We start from the raw sequence: 17,157 nt of genomic DNA, 5'->3' as shown, positions 1-17,157 counted from the left end.
GGTGATTTCAGGAAAAGTTTTCTTTGAGACTCTGTAGACTAAACGTCTTGGCTCAGACGGCTGAGATTTAGCCAACTGTGGTTTGTCCTGACAGATGCATTTCTTTACATTTCCTTATGATATTATCAAGTTAAACAAACAGTAACGGGTAGACAAGCAATATATATTTAACCCACAGCTCTAGCCTGTTTGCAGACATTTGTCAGACAAGACAGACCAAATGTTGGTTTGCAGAGAACATACTAGTGTATATACAGCATTGTATACGAGAGATGTGTGGTTCGGTTCTCCAAAAATCCGAGTCCACACGATTTTTGTGGATCCGTACAGAACCAAAACCCATACCTCTCAACGTTTCTTTCGTGGAAAGAGGGAAACACGCCGCGCGTGCACGCACAGTGTCTATTCGCCGCTGCTCTGCTAAGCAGGGCAGCGAGAGACAGAGCCTCCCAACTGCCCCCCCCCCCCACCGCGGGACACTGCGGCCCGTGGGTGGGACAGTCCCGCGAAAATCGGGACAGTTGGGAGGTATGAAAACCCAGTCCGGATCCCCCCGAGGAGATCCTATCCAAATTGAGTCTTGGTTTGAATTTTATCACAATTCAGAAATCGGATTTTAAACCCAAGTTTCAGATTTTGGATTGCACAATTACACAATTTTAGCTGTTTTTATTGATTAACAAATGATTGAAAAGTGTTTCCCCAGCCTTAGAGAAGAATCCTATGCATCAGGGTCATCGGGCAACCACCAGAAGCCGGTGTGTCCACATGTAATACATTAGGAGTATGTTGTGTATACCTCTTCTGATTCACCAGTCTCCAGGAATCCCAAGTATCCAATGGTCAAGGACGGTTGAATATGTCTGGATATTCCAGACATGGCCTGCCTAATCTGGATGAGTGACGCTCTATATAATTAGTTAAGATTTATGGTCAAGTCTCAATAAATTCTGTGAAATTGTATTTGCTATGTCTTTATGCACCTGAATGATACTTTTCAAAAAAACGTAATATCAGTACTCATCTTATTACACAGAGAAGCTTTGTATGAATTATATATTTGTATAGCCCCAGCTCACCCATGACTCACTCACACCATCAGGACTTTTAGAGATTAAGACCAAGAATTCTTGCTGAGATCATCACATTATATAAGAGAGAGACATAAACAGAAGACAAACACGCTAGTGGGGACATGCATGCACAAGGTGTGTGTGCCTTGCACTTTATTTATCTGCCTTTGTTAATAGGTCCCAATACAATGCCAGCTAAAGACCAGGGGCTAGAAGCAGGAAGCTGGGTGCCAGGCACACGTGGGTGCAATTGTGTTGCCATTCTGTACCACCCTGGGTTGCAGGCCCAGTCGCAGTACCCTCAATATGACCACATCCTACAAATTTGTACAGACATTAGGCTTTAATCCTTTCCATACTCCATCACTCTCCAAAGACCAGCTATTGATGAGGCGGATGGGCAGAGTGTAAATAGTGACACTAAAAATTAGTACTATGTTCTGCCCTTTAGTCAGCTACAGTATGTATAAAATATCATAAGTAATTTTTCATGTTTTTAACATCACACCGGTCTACAAAGAGTATACAGATGTGACCTCATGCAACTAGTGTCTATATGCCATAAGGCGCAAGACTCCTGGTGGGACTGAGATACTACCAGAGGTGTAACGTACCGAAGGCTGCCAAGAGAAATCCTGGGCCCCGGTACAACAACTTCCTGCCCCCTGCCCAGGCTCCCCTGGAGGGGGTGTGGCCACAGTATGCTGTTGGCATGGCCACACCTTTTGGGGGGTGTCATCAGAAGCACCCACTCACAGGAGCATGGCATGCCTCCCAGCCAGGGCAGTAGGGAGCCTGCCTGGGCCCAGGTAATTTTCAGGGGGCATGGACTAATCATGGGAGGCATGGCCATACACCCTTAAAATAGCATTTTATGCCCTTCCTTGGTCACACTGCAGCTCAGCACACAGCAGCGTGTGCTGGGCTGAGAAGAAAAGCTTAAGCTGCTACTTTCAAGTAAGGTGGGGGGACCTGGGCCCCTACTGGGCCCCTCCATCAGACCTGGGCCCAGGTAATTTGTACCCTCTCCCCTCCTCTCTCGGCGCCACTGAACGTACCATCATTTTCTATACATTTTATATCTTATTTATATTTGCATCCTAGAAGCAGCAAAACACCACTCACAGTGCAGAACAAGCACAACGAAACTTGGCGTGCAGGAAAACCACAGTCGCTGCATTGTAGCCCTTCTTACACAGATTCAGACTCATTTGTACACAGGTATACAACTGTCACACATCAGATTAGACTTCAAGTAGCAAAGTAGTTTTGTTGCTCCCAGTTGTTTATGAAAATAAGACGCACAGTTTGAGCAAGAAAGCCATTGGCGTGGCTGCATCGCCTGGGACTATGGTGAATTTCACATTGGCACATGAGGCAAATGCCTAGGGGCGCCACTTGCTAGGGGGAGTGACACTTGACACTTATTTTATCACGGTCAGTTTGAAATTTACCAGTAACTACAAACTATTCCCATTGTACTGTACCATATGCCATCTTGAGTGTATACATCACTGCAAGCTGTCCTAATTAGCATATATAATTAAAAATATAATAAAATGTCATCGCCCATAGATAGTTTAATTATTATGTCATATTAAACTACCAATCAGAAAATAAGTGGTTATAACCACACACTGAAAAAATAAAACTGGGGGGCAGGCGGCCATTCCTGTTGTGCCTATTGGCGACTTGACCCCTAAATCCTTAAATCCATCCCTGCCTGGGACCTGGTGCACCAAAAAGGGCTATTTGATGCAACTGAAGCCATAAGGCGTGTATGAGGACACATCTGTACTATACTCAACCCCGAAATCCCTCCAGAGTACTCCTACCTGCCTGTGGCCACTCGACAGATAATACTCTTTGCTCAAGCTTGGCGGTCTCCTAGCACACTGAAAAGACTGGGATCTACAAGGCCAACTGTTGTTTGGTATCAGGGTCGAAACTGTAGATCCAGGATTCATCCCCACTGATGATCTCCCAGAGATTGAACGACCTCCCTCAAACCTGGCCAGCATGTAGCAGCACCAAGTCACCCAAGCCTCTTTCTGCACTTGAGTCAGCTGGTGGGACCAAGCTTTTCATGGAGTATCAAGCGTTTGGATGAGATGTCTATCTCCTAACTGGGCTACAATCACCCTGGCATCCACCTCAACTATGGCCCGCACAGCAGCAACATTGTCCTCAGTGATTGCGGAAACAGGTCGGCCACAGTGCTCCTCATCTTCCAGGGACCACCGCCTATGCTGAAAACACAGTGGTTTGGGACAGTGCTTCCTCTCCAAAATCGCAGTTGAGCAAAACTCTCCTCCTGTCGCAGATCACTCATGTAGTCGTAGACGATCTTGGCTCTCCAGTGGCCTCTGTTGAGCTCCATAACGAGTTTGTGAAGGAAGTGAACCTGCTGACTTCTTGGAGGGGCAGTGCTACTAATATACGGTTCTGTGCCTTGACAGTTCATAAGCACTTTTGTCAGAGATTACAGTTCACAACCAGTCAGATTGTGTCTACTCTACCTAAGCACTGCACATTTGGAAAGTTATTGCACACCCCTCATTTTTGTCTTCTGAGAAACCTCAACTACAGGCCTCTCAAGGTATCCAGACAAGTGAGCCCTCTGGCGCTGCACTGCATTTATACAGAATCAGAATCAGCATTATTGGCCAGGTATACTTGCGTATACTAGGAATTTGTCTTCGGTTTGCTATACAACAGGCAAGTAGGTAACAGATAAGCAGGTGGGGGGGGGGGGGGGGGCAAGTAAAGTCGCACAGATAGGTATACCGTAGGGACACAAGTTAGTTACATATACGTCTAGTCAGTCAATGTTCAGGAGTTCAGCAGGCGGACCACTTGGGGAAAGGAAGCAAGTTAAACATGCTGTGGCCGGGGTGTAGCTGGTCTTTTACTATCTTCATTGCCCGCTTTTTAGCTCTGGACAGGTACAGGTCCTGGACTGAGGGAAGGTCGGCCCTGATGACCTTCTCTGCGGTTCTCACCACCTTTTGGAGCCTGCATCTGTCCCTCGCACTGGCGGAGCTGTACCATACGAGTATCGAGGAGCACAGTACCGACTCCACAATCGCGGAGTAGAAGAGGAGCAGAAGTTCTGTGGGATGTTGAACTTCCTTAGTTGCCTGAGGAAGAACAACCTCTGCTGCGCTTTCCCATCAGTGGCGTCAGCGTTGGACCCCCATTTAAGGTCCCGGGAGATTGTGGTCCCTAGAAACTTGAAGGAGTCCACTAGCGATACCACACTGTCAGCAATCGTTAGCGGAGGTGTACTAGATGACTTCTTCCTGAAGTCCACTATCATCTCGACAGTATTGAGGGTGTTGAGCTCAAGGTTGTTATGGATGCACCACTGGGCCAACCGGTCTACTTCCCGTCTATAGGCCGATTCGTCACCGTCCTTGATGAGGCCGATGACGGTGGTGTCATCGGCAAATTTGATGATCTTTACTGATTGCGCCTCTGAGGTGCAGTCATTTGTGTACAAGGAGAAGAGCAGGGGTGAGAGGACACAGCCCTGAGGGGCCCCTGTACTCACCATCTAGCTTTCTTGTTCACTTTTCCTTAATTTGGTTTAACTAACTGCCACATTTGATTACAGTAACACAATGTAATACCCTACCAGGTACCACCCTACAGCAGCATTCCACTTTTTACCCCATACAGTCTGATGTTCAACAAAATAGAAGCTCATTTGTGGGCTGCCTTGTTTGAACTTGAACAGGGGAAGGGGGGAAGGGGGATAGTTTGGGTATATGAAGCAAGGTTCTCCAACTTAACCTTATGGGGGAGATATATCAAGACTTGGAGGCATAGCCGGCCAGCCACGCAGTACGGGGGGGAAGCAGGCTGCCGCTGCACTCACAAGCCGGCAGCCTGGGGCAACACCTGCACTAAGTCGGCCAGCCTAGCAGTATGGGGTGATTGGCCCGCCTCTACACTCGCAGTCGGGGGGCAGCTGTTCCACTAAGCCGGACAGCCCGGCAGTACAGGGGAGAGCGGGCTGCCGCTGCACTCACCACTCACATGCTGGCAGCCCGGGGCTACTCGTTGCTCCCTGGCCCGCAGCAGCTGCATGTGATGTCACGCAGTTGCCGCGGCCCGCCCCCACAATGGTCCGGCCATGCCTGCGTTGGCCGGACCGCGCCCCCTAAACGTCGGCTTAATGCCGCCATCCAGCCCCCTCCTGCCCAGCGACTGCCTCTGCCTCAGAGGCGATCGCTAGGCAACGACGGCTGGCATGTGCAGTTCCGACCTGATCGCTGCGCTGCGAGAAACTGTAGCGAGCGATCGGGTCGGAATGACCCCCGATATCCGCATGGTATGTTGCTCCAATTTGAAACACTGCTAACAGACAAATGCCCTTATTTATCAATGAGTGATAAATTTCACTGTGAGTGATAAATTGCACCAGCCAATCAGCTCCTACCTGCCATGTTACAGACTGTATTTGAAAAATGACAGTTTTGAGCGGATTGGCTGGTGCAATTTATCACTCACAGTGGAATTTATCACTCATTGATAAATAAGGGCAAAAGCTTTTTAATTTTTTTGCCACCTATAGTATCCCCTAAATTTGCCAACACAACTGAACAGATACCCAGAGCCGGCCTTAGGCATAGGCAAACTAGGCAATTGCCTCGGGGCATTTGGTATGCTTAGGGGCACCAGCAGCTTCTGCTGATTAAAATGATATGCGGCATGCCTATATTCTGTGTGACTGCGGCAGTATCTGCATACGAAATGCTACGTTGCAGTGTATTCCTGGAAATCACTGTAATGTAGCATTTCGTATGCAAATACAGCCGCAGTCGCACACAGAATATAGGCATGCTGCATATCATTTTAATCAGCAGAAGCTGCTTGTGCAACCTAGCCACATAGCAATGCAAATAAGATGCATTTTCATAAAACAATGGCGCCCGACGTTAGCAGAGCTGCCAGCTGACTCATGCCAGGCATCTCCTGCAGAACTAGTGGCGGTGCTAGGGGGCACCAGCAAAAAGCTTGCCTAGGGCATCATATTGGGTAGGGCCGGCTCTGCAGATACCGCAAACAAAAGCAAATGTGCATTCTCCATAATTAACACTATAGCATTTGGGGTATTTTAGCAAATGAGGCCCCTTGCTCCAGAAAAATATCTCCAGTACATGCACATAAGTAGAAATGAGCCTGTTACAGTGGAAGAGTCCTTGTAGTCTTCAGCGAATGCTTCTTATTTCTAGTGATCTGCATTTAAATATTGCACCTGCAGCCCAATCAGACCTTGGGGTATATTTACTAAGCTCCCGATTTTGACCGATTTTGCGTTTTTTCTTCAAAGTGTCATCTCGGGAATTTACTAAGCACAAATCTCGGCAGTGATGAGGGCATTCGTATTTTTTTTAAAGTCCAAGAAAAAAAATACAAATGAATACACCATCGGTCAAATACGCCTGTTATTTGATAGAACTCGGTCATTTACTAAAATTTGTATTTCACAAATACTGCCGGCAATAGCCAAACACTGCCGTGAATAAATACAAATCGTAAAAAAAAGCAGTTTTAAAATAGACCTGCTTTTTTTTACCGTGTTCTGATAGGCATGCACGGATCCGTGAGATCCGTGCATGTTTATCAGTGGGAAGGGGTGGGAAAGTGTTAATTTTTATTTAAAAAAATGCGTGGTGTCCCCCCTCCTAAGCAAAACCAGCCTCGGGCTCTTTGAGCCGGTCCTGGTTGACAAAATATGGGGGGAAAATGACAGGGGTTCCCCCATAATTCATAAACCAGCACCGGGCTCTGCGCATGGTCCTGGTTCCAAAAATACAGGGGACAAAAAGCGTAGGGGTCCCCCGTATTTTTGAAACCAGCACCGGGCTCCACTAGCCAGGTACATAATGCCACAGCCGGGGGACACTTTTATACTGGTCCCAGCGGCCCTGGCATTACATACCCAACTAGTCACCCCTGGCCGGGGTACCCTGGAACTGGGAACTTTGCGGTCAGCGGTGAGGTTACTTTCGGTCAACCGCTGACCGCAAAGTTCCCACCATTGGATACAATGGAGCGCATAGGCGCTACATTGTATCTCTGCCATGTGCTGCCTCACAGACACTACAGGAGCACACAGCCAATCAGGAGAGTGCCACGACGTGGCACTCCCTGATTGGCTGAAAGGACCCTCTTTGACAGGAGTCAGGGGGGGTCCTGGCAGTCGGGGAAAGGGGTCCCATGTGTCAACATGGGACCCCTTTCAGTGCGTGGTCGGGTTTCCGTTTTTTTGTTTTGCCAAGTACGTGGATTATACAAAGAAAACAAGATACCCTGGATTATGTGAGTATAATTTTTTCACAGGTACCCCAAGGATTCTACATGGAGAAGAGGACCGAGCCTCGTGGAACATAGTTAAGTATGTATGTTTGGAGGTGTGCATGTATGTAATAAACTTATACTGTCACGGTGTGTGTGTCCTGTTTTTTTGGGGGGTATTTTTTTAGTAGTAGTACTACAGGTACCAGCGGGCCCAGTTTTCCACCGCATGCTGGTACTTGTGGTTCTCCAAGTACCAGCTTGCGGGGGAGGCTTGCTGGGACTTGTAGTACTGCTACTAAAAACAATATTAATTTTTTTTTCAAAAGGCCGCCCTTGGATGGGGGGGACAGCCTCGGGCTTCACCCCTGGCCCTTGGGTGGCTGGAGGGGGGGACCCCTTAATTTAAGGGGTTCCCACTCCTCCAGGGTACCCCGGCCAGGGGTGACTAGTTGGGTATGTATTGCCAGGGCCGCCGGGACCAGTATAAAAGTGTCCCCCGGCTGTGGCATTATGTACCTGGCTAGTGGAGCCCGGTGCTGGTTTCAAAAATACGGGGGACCCCTACGCTTTTTGTCCCCCGTATTTTTGGAACCAGGACCAGGCGCAGAGCCCGGTGCTGGTTTATGAAATATGGGGGAACCCCTGTCATTTTTCCCCCCATATTTTGTCAACCAGGACCGGCTCAAAGAGCCCGAGGCTGGTTTTGCTTAGGGGGGGGGGGGGGGGGGGGGACCCCACGCATTTTTTTTTTTTTTGCTTTTTAACAATTTTATTTTTTTTACGAAAGGTGCACAATGAAGCTCTGCACGGATCTCACAGATCCGGCCGAGATTTATTGTGTTAATTTCGGCAGTGTTTTACTATTCACTCCCGTAAAACACTGCCAAAAAATACGAATGACATCGACATCGGAAAACACGAAAATGCAGAATACGACAGCTTAGTAAATTAGTCGTAATAAATTCAAAAAGTTGCAAATTTACACTTTCGATGTCATTCTTGTTTGAACTTTAACCTCATTCTGAAAAATACGAATTTTAGTAAATATACCCCCTTGTTGGGAAGTACACCCTGCACCACGTGGGCTTCCTATCTGTACTGCAATTAGTAAAGCATATTTGCCTAATGTCCTGGAATGTCCAGGTGTGGCATCCTGGCACAGCAGCTTAGGGACCAGTGGTGGATCCTACATGGGTTCTCGGAACGTGTATTTGGTGCAGTAGTTCCAGTGCACAAAAGAGCTGATTCTGAGTTACACGCAGGTCTCAATAAGCACATACCTTGCAGCACACCGCACATGGGGGGTGATTCCGAGTTGTTCGCTCGCTAGCTGCTTTTAGCAGCATTGCACACGCTAGGCCGCCGCCCTCTGGGAGTGTATCTTAGCTTAGCAGAAGTGCGAACGAAAGATTAGCAGAATTGCGAATAGAAATTTCTTATCAGTTTCTGAGTAGCTCCAGACTTACTCAGCCATTGCGACCAGCTCAGTCCTTTTCGTTCCTGGTTTGACGTTACAAACACACCCAGCGTTTGCCCAACCACTCCCCCGTTTCTCCAGCCACTCCTGCGTTTTGCAACTCGAATGCCTGCGTTTTTCCGCACACTCCCATAAAACGGCCAGTTTCCGCCCAGAACCACCCACTTCCTGTCAATCACACTACGATCAGTACAGCGATGAAAATGCTTTGTTATGCCGTGAGTAAAATACCTAACTTTTGTGTAAAATAACTAAGCGCATGCGCTCTGCGAACTTTGCGCATGCGCAGTAAGCGACTAATCGCAGTATAGCGAAAATCGGCAATGAGTGAACAACTCGGAATGGCCTCCCATGGGGGGTAATTCTGAGTTGATCGCAGCAGCAAGTTTGTTAGCAATTGGGCAAAACCATGTGCACTGCAGGGGGGGCAGATATAACATGTGCAGAGAGAGTTAGATTTGGGTGGGTTATTTTGTTTCTGTGCAGGGTAAATACTGGCTGCTTTATTTTGACACTACAATTTAGATTTCAGTTTGAATGCACCCCATCCAAATCTAACTCTCTCTGCACATGTTACATCTGCCACACCTGCAATGCACATGGGGGGGTCATTCCGAGTTGATCGTAGCTGTGCTAAGTTTAGCACAGCTACAATCCTTAGCTGAGACATGCGGGGGGACGCCCAGCACAGGGCTAGCCCGCCCCGCATGTCAGTGCCACCCCACCCCCCCGCACAAATACAAAAGCATCGCACAGCGGCGATGCCTTTGTATTTGAGGAGTAACTCCCGGCCAGCGCAGCTCCTGCGGCTGGCCGGGAGTTACTCGTCGCTCCTGCTGGCCGCAACGGCCCGCCCCCCGAATGGTCCGGCCACGTCTGCGTTGGCCGGACCACTCCCCCTAAACGGCGGCTAAACGCCGCCGTTCAGCCCCGTCCCGCCTAGTGACCGCCTCTGTCTCAGAGGCGATCGCTAAGCAACGATGACTGCCATGCGTCGGCGCACTGCGGCGCCGGTGCATGCGCAGTTCAGACCCGGTCGCACGGCTGCGAAGAAGTGCAGCGTGCGATCGGGTCGGAATGACCCCCAAGGTTTTGCCCAACTGCTAACAAATATGCTGCTGCGATCAACTCAGAATTAGGCCCATGGGCCAAAGAAAGAGACCAGCTTCTGCACATGCGCCAGATCAGGTCTCCGCACATGGACGGAGATCCCTCATGCATATGGACTAATCATATGTCAAAAGATCACACTATACGTGAGATTCTGGTCAGTAAAAGGGTGGCGACTATGTAATTGCACTGAAGCAGACATCCACAGCCAGAAAAAAATGCAGCCGCAGAAGTGTGCGAATCAGCCCCAATCTGTACAATGAGGGTCCTCATGACCCAAGTGAGCCAGCGTAACGCTTATGCTATACTGTAAGAAAGCTATTTTTCATTGTTCTTGCATATATTTATTTATTTTTAATATTTTGTAACAAATCGCAACTTAATTTGTTAAAGCTTAATAGAGAATTTTTTGATCATTGAAATGTAGTGCCTATTTATCAATCCCCATCATCGTGATAAAACAGTTATCACATCGATAGGGCTTTTTTAAATAAGCTTCCCCCTGTTTATTCACCTTGTTATCACAAGCGATTGAGGGATATCTTATAGTATTATGAGCAGCGCTTCTGATGAAACTGCCCCCCCCCCCCAAAAAAAAAGGTGGAGAAACGCGTCAGGTGACTGCAATTACTACCGTGGAACGCAGGTGGAATGAAGTCGGAAGCTCCAAACCCGGAAGTCACGGTACGCGACCACTAACAGCGTCCTCTGCAGCTCCGGACTTTGCCACGGTAAACGGCTGCATATAGTGCCCACCAGCCCGCAACACCGTTATCACCGGTACATTGTGGAAGCCGCTGCAGCGCAGTAATCTAAACAATATCGGCAAGAGAGTGGGGACTATTAGCATCAAAGCAAACGGCTGGCAAACCCAGTGTGGAATTTTCTTATTTGCCAGATCTACATTGCCATCTAATCGGCAGAACATCAGCATTCCCAAATTGGTGAAGTATAAAGTTTATTATATTAAGCAGAGACCAAGGGTGTAGCGAGGGTGGCTCCAGTGGAGCGCAAGCTCTGGGCGCCGAAAAAGTTAAAGTGCGCGCTGCCGCCCACCCCCACACCCTTCTCGCGGGCCACTGTACTGGCAGCCACAGAACAGGAGAAGCAGGGGGTGCACACTGACTCGGAGACTAGGTAGGGAACAGGGCAGGCCAGAGGCGAGAGCAGGAGACACTGACAGCTGGCACATGCCGGAGCTCTGCCGCCCTCTTTATATGTCTCACTGTCTCCTTTAGAGATGAGCGGGTTCGGTTCTCCGAGATCCGAACCCCCCCGAACTTCACCTATTTTACACGGTTCCGAGGCAGCCTCGGATCTTCCCGCCTTGCTCGGTTAACCCGAACGCGCCCGAATGTCATCATCCCGCTGTCGTATTCTCGCGAGATTCGTATTCTATATAAAGAGCCGCACATTGCCGCCATTTTCACTCGTGCATTGGAGATTGAACGGAGAGGACGTGGCTGCGTTCTCTCCCTGAAAAGCTCCGTAATCTGTGCTCAGTGTGCTGCAAATATCTGTGCTCAGTGTGCTGCAAATATCTGTGCTCAGTGTGCTGAAAATATCTATGTTCTCTGCCTGAAAACACTCCATATCTGTGCTCAGTGTGCTGCAAATATCTATGTTCTCTGCCTGAAAACGCTCCATATCTGTGCTCACTGTGCTGAAAATATCTACGTTCTCTGCCTGAAAACACTCCATATCTGTGCTCAGTGTGCTGCAAATATCTGTGCTCAGTGTGCTGCAAATATCTGTGCTCAGTGTGCTGAAAATATCTATGTTCTCTGCCTGAAAACACTCCATATCTGTGCTCAGTGTGCTGAAAATATCTACGTTCTCTGCCTGAAAACACTCCATATCTGTGCTCACTGTGCTGAAAATATCTATGTTCTCTGCCTGAAAACACTCCATATCTGTGCTCAGTGTGCTGCAAATATCTGTGCTCAGTGTGCTGCATTGTGGGGACTGGGGACCACCAGTAGATAATTATAGTAGTACAGTACAGTAGGCCATTGCTGTATCTTGCAAGTATCCATTCCATATCTGTGCTGCATTTTTGTGAGCAGTATATATACTATTACAGTGCAGCATTTTGGTGACCAACAGTATATAGTTGTACAGTAGGCCATTGCTGTATCTTGCAGCTCTGTATCACTGCAAGTATCCATTCCATATCTGTGCTGCATTTTTGTGAGCAGTATATATAGTAGTACAGTGCAGCATTTTGGTGACCAACAGTATATAGTAGTACAGTACAGTAGGCCATTGCTGTATCTTGCAGCTCTGTGTCACTGCAAATATCCATTCCATATCTGTGCTGCATTTTTGTGAGCAGTATATATAGTATTACAGTGCAGCATTTTGGTGTAGTGATGAGCGGGTTCGATTTCTCGGAAACCGAACCCCCCCGAACTTCACCCTTTTTACACGGGTCCGAGCCATACTCGGATTCTCCCATATGGCTCGGGTAACCCGAGCGCGCCCGAACGTCATCATCCCGCTGTCGGATTCTCGCGAGATTCGGATTCTATATAAGCAGCCGCGCGTCGCCGCCATTTTCACTCGTGCATTGGAAATGTTAGGGAGAGGACGTGGCTGGCATCCTCTCCGTTTATGTTGATGCATTGCAAATATTTTGTGCTTGCTTATTACTTAATTGTGGGGACTGGGGAGCAGCTGTATATAGGAGGAGTACAGTGCAGAGTTTTGCTGACAGTGACCACCAGTAATACGTTGTCTGCCTGAAAAACACTCCATATCTGTGCTCAGTGTGCTGCATATATCTGTGCTCACACTGCTTAATTGTGGGGACTGGGGAGCAGCTGTATTATATAGCAGGAGTACAGTGCAGAGTTTTGCTGACAGTGACCACCAGTATACGTTGTCTGCCTGAAAAACACTCCATATCTGTGCTCAGTGTGCTGCTTTATTGTGGGGACTGGGTACCACCAGTATAATATTATATAGGAGTACAGTGCAAAGTTTTGCTGACCAGTGACCACCAGTATATAATATATAGCATTACGGTACAGTAGGCCACTGCTGTACCTACCTCTGTGTCGTCATTAAGTATACTATCCATCTAGATTCTATACCTGTGGTGCATTTCAGTTGTGCAGTTTGCTGACACAGTGACCACCAGTATATATAGCAGTACGGTACGGAAGGCCCCTGCTGTACCTACCTCTGTGTCGTCATTAAGTATACTATCCATCTACATTCTATGCCTGTGGTGCATTTTAGTTTTGCAGTTTGCTGACACAGTGACCACCAGTACACTATATATAGCAGTACGGTACAGAAGGCCACTGCTGTACCTACCTCTGTGTCGTCATTAAGTATACTATCCATCTACATTCTATACCTGTGGTGCATTTTAGTTTTGCAGTTTGCTGACACAGTGACCACCAGTATACTATATATAGCAGTACGATACGGAAGGCCACTGCTGTACCTACCTCTGTGTCGTCATAAAGTATACTATCCATCTACATTCTATACCAGTGGTGCATTTTAGTTTTGCAGTTTGCTGACACAGTGACCACCAGTATACTATATATAGCAGTACGGTACGGAAGGCCACTGCTGTACCTACCTCTGTGTCGTCATTCAGTATACTATCCATCTACATTCTATACCTGTGGTGCATTTTAGTTTTGCAATTTGCTGACACAGTGAAGACCAGTATATATAGCAGTACGGTACGGAAGGCCACTGCTGTACCTACCTCTGTGTCGTCATTAAGTATACTATCCATCTACATTCTATACCTGTGGTGCATTTTAGTTGTGCGCAGTATATATAGTAGTAGGCCATTGCTATTGATACTGGCATATAATTCCACACATTAAAAAAAGGAGAACAAAAATGTGGAGGTTAAAATAGGGAAAGATCAAGATCCACTTCCACCTCGTGCTGAAGCTGCTGCCACTAGTCATGGCCGAGACGATGAAATGCCATCAACGTTGTCTGCCAAGGCCGATGCCCAATGTCATAGTAGAGAGCATGTAAAATCCAAAAAACAAAAGTTCAGTAAAATGACCCAAAAATCAAAATTTAAAGCGTCTGATGAGAAGCGTAAACTTGCCAATATGCCATTTACGACACGGAGTGGCAAGGAACGGCTGAGGCCCTGGCCTATGTTCATGGCTAGTGGTTCAGATTCACATGAGGATGGAAGCACTCATCCTCTCGCTAGAAAAATGAAAAGACTTAAGCTGGCAAAAGCACAGCAAAGAACTGTGCGTTCTTCTAAATCACAAATCCCCAAGGAGAGTCCAATTGTGTCGGTTGCGATGCCTGACCTTCCCAACACTGGACGGGAAGAGCTTGCGCGTTCCACCATTTGCACGCCCCCTGCAAGTGCTGGAAGGAGCACCCGCAGTCCAGTTCCTGATAGTCAAATTGAAGATGTCACTGTTGAAGTACACCAGGATGAGGATATGGGTGTTGCTGGCGCTGGGGAGGAAATTGACAAGGAGGATTCTGATGGTGAGGTGGTTTGTTTAAGTCAGGCACCCGGGGAGACACCTGTTGTCCGTGGGACGAATATGGCCATTGACATGCCTGGTCAAAATACAAAAAAAATCAGCTCTTCGGTGTGGAATTATTTCAACACAAATGCGGACAACAGGTGTCAAGCCGTGTGTTGCCTTTGTCAAGCTGTAATAAGTAGGGGTAAGGACGTTAACCACCTTGGAACATCCTCCCTTATACGTCACCTGCAGCGCATTCATCATAAGTCAGTGACAAGTTCAAAAACTTTGGGTGACAGCGGAAGCAGTCCACTGACCACTAAATCCCTTCCTCTTGTACCCAAGCTCCTGCAAACCACACCACCAACTCCCTCAGTGTCAATTTCCTCCTTACCCAGGAAAGCCAATAGTCCTGCAGGCCATGTCACTGGCAAGTCTGACGAGTCCTCTCCTGCCTGGGATTCCTCCGATGCATCCTTGAGTGTAACGCCTACTGCTGCTGGCGCTGCTGTTGTAGCTGCTGGGAGTCGATCGTCATCCCAGAGGGGAAGTAGGAAGACCACTTGTACTACTTCCAGTAAGCAATTGACTGTCCAACAGTCCTTTGCGAGGAAGATGAAATATCACAGCAGTCATCCTGCTGCAAAGCAGATAACTCAGGCCTTGGCAGCCTGGGCGGTGAGAAACATGGTTCCGGTATCCACCGTTAATTCAGAGGCAACTAGAGACTTGATTGAGGTACTGTGTCCCCGGTACCAAATACCATCTAGGTTCCAATTCTCTAGGCAGGCGATACCGAAAATGTACACAGACCTCAGAAAAAGAGTCACCAGTGTCCTAAAAAATGCAGTTGTACCCAATGTCCACTTAACCACGGACATGTGGACAAGTGGAGCAGGGCAGGCTCAGGACTATATGACTGTGACAGCCCACTGGGTAGATGTATTGCCTCCCGCAACAAGAACAGCAGCGGCGGCACCAGTATCAGCATCTCGCAAACGCCAACTCGTTCCTAGGCAGGCTACACTTTGTATCACCGCTTTCCAGAAGAGGCACACAGCTGACAACTTCTTACGGAAACTGAGGAAGATCATCGCAGAATGGCTTACCCCAATTGGACTCTCCTGGGGATTTGTGACATCAGACAACGCCAGCAATATTGTGCGTGCATTACATCTGGGCAAATTCCAGCACGTCCCATGTTTTGCACATACATTGAATTTGGTGGTGCAGAATTATTTAAAAAACGACAGGGGCGTGCAAGAGATGCTGTTGGTGGCCCGAAGAATTGCAGGCCACTTTCGGCATTCAGCCACCGCGTACAGAAGACTGGAGCACCACCAAACAATCCTGAACCTGGCCTGCCATCATCTGAAGCAAGAGGTGGTAACGAGGTGGAATTCAACCCTCTATATGCTTCAGAGGATGGAGGAGCAGCAAAAGGCCATTCAAGCCTATACATCTGCCCACGATATAGGCAAAGGAGGGGGAATGCACCTGACTCAAGCGCAGTGGAGAATGATTTCAAAGTTGTGCAAGGTTCTGCAATCCTTTGAACTTGCCACACGTGAAGTCAGTTCAGACACTGCCAGCCTGAGTCAGGTCATTCCCCTCATCAGGCTTTTGCAGAAGAAGCTGGAGACATTGAAGGAATAGCTAAAACAGAGCGATTCCGCTAGGCATGTGGGACTTGTGGATGGAGCCCTTAATTCGCTTAACCAGGATTCACGGGTGGTCAATCTGTTGAAATCAGAGCACTACATTTTGGCCACCGTGCTCGATCCTAGATTTAAAACCTACATTGTATCTCTCTTTCCGGCAGACACAAGTCTGCAGAGGTTCAAAGACCTGCTGGTGAGAAAATTGTCAAGTCAAGCGGAACGTGACCCGTCAACATCTCCTCCTTCACATTCTCCCGCAACTGGGGGTGCGAGGAAAAGGCTAAGAATTCCGAGCCCACCCGCTGGCGGTGATGCAGGGCAGTCTGGAGCGAGTGCTGACATCTGGTCCGGACTGAAGGACCTGCCAACGATTACTGACATGTCGTCTACTGTCACTGCATATGATTCTCTCACCATTGAAAGAATGGTGGAGGATTATATGAGTGACCGCATCCAAGTAGGCACGTCAGACAGTCCGTACGTATACTGGCAGGAAAAAGAGGCGATTTGGAGGCCCTTGCACAAACTGGCTTTATTCTACCTAAGTTGCCCTCCCTCCAGTGTGTACTCCGAAAGAGTGTTTAGTGCAGCCGCTCACCTTGTCAGCAATCGGCGTACGAGGTTACTTCCAGAAAATGTGGAGAAGATGATGTTCATCAAAATGAATTATAATCAATTCCTCCGTGGAGACATTCACCAGCAATTGCCTCCAGAAAGTACACAGGGATCTGAGATGGTGGATTCCAGTGAGGACGAATTAATTATCTGTGAGGAGGGGGATGTACACAGTGAAATGGGTGAGGAATCGGAGGATGATGATGAGGAGGACATCTTGCCTCTGTAGAGCCAGTTTGTGCAAGGAGAGATTGATTGCTTCTTTTTTGGTGGGGGCCCAAACCAACCAGTCATTTCAGTCACAGTCGTGTGGCAGACCCTGTCGCTGAAATGATGGGTTCGTTAAAGTGTGCATGTCCTGTTTATACAACATAAGGGTGGGTGGGAGGGAGGGCCCAAGGACAATTCCATCTTGCACCTCTTTTTTCTTTCATTTT

Source organism: Pseudophryne corroboree, chromosome 7 (genome assembly GCF_028390025.1).
Source record: "Pseudophryne corroboree isolate aPseCor3 chromosome 7, aPseCor3.hap2, whole genome shotgun sequence".
NCBI lineage: Eukaryota > Metazoa > Chordata > Amphibia > Anura > Myobatrachidae > Pseudophryne > Pseudophryne corroboree.
Note: the sequence above shows the minus strand (reverse complement) of the source record.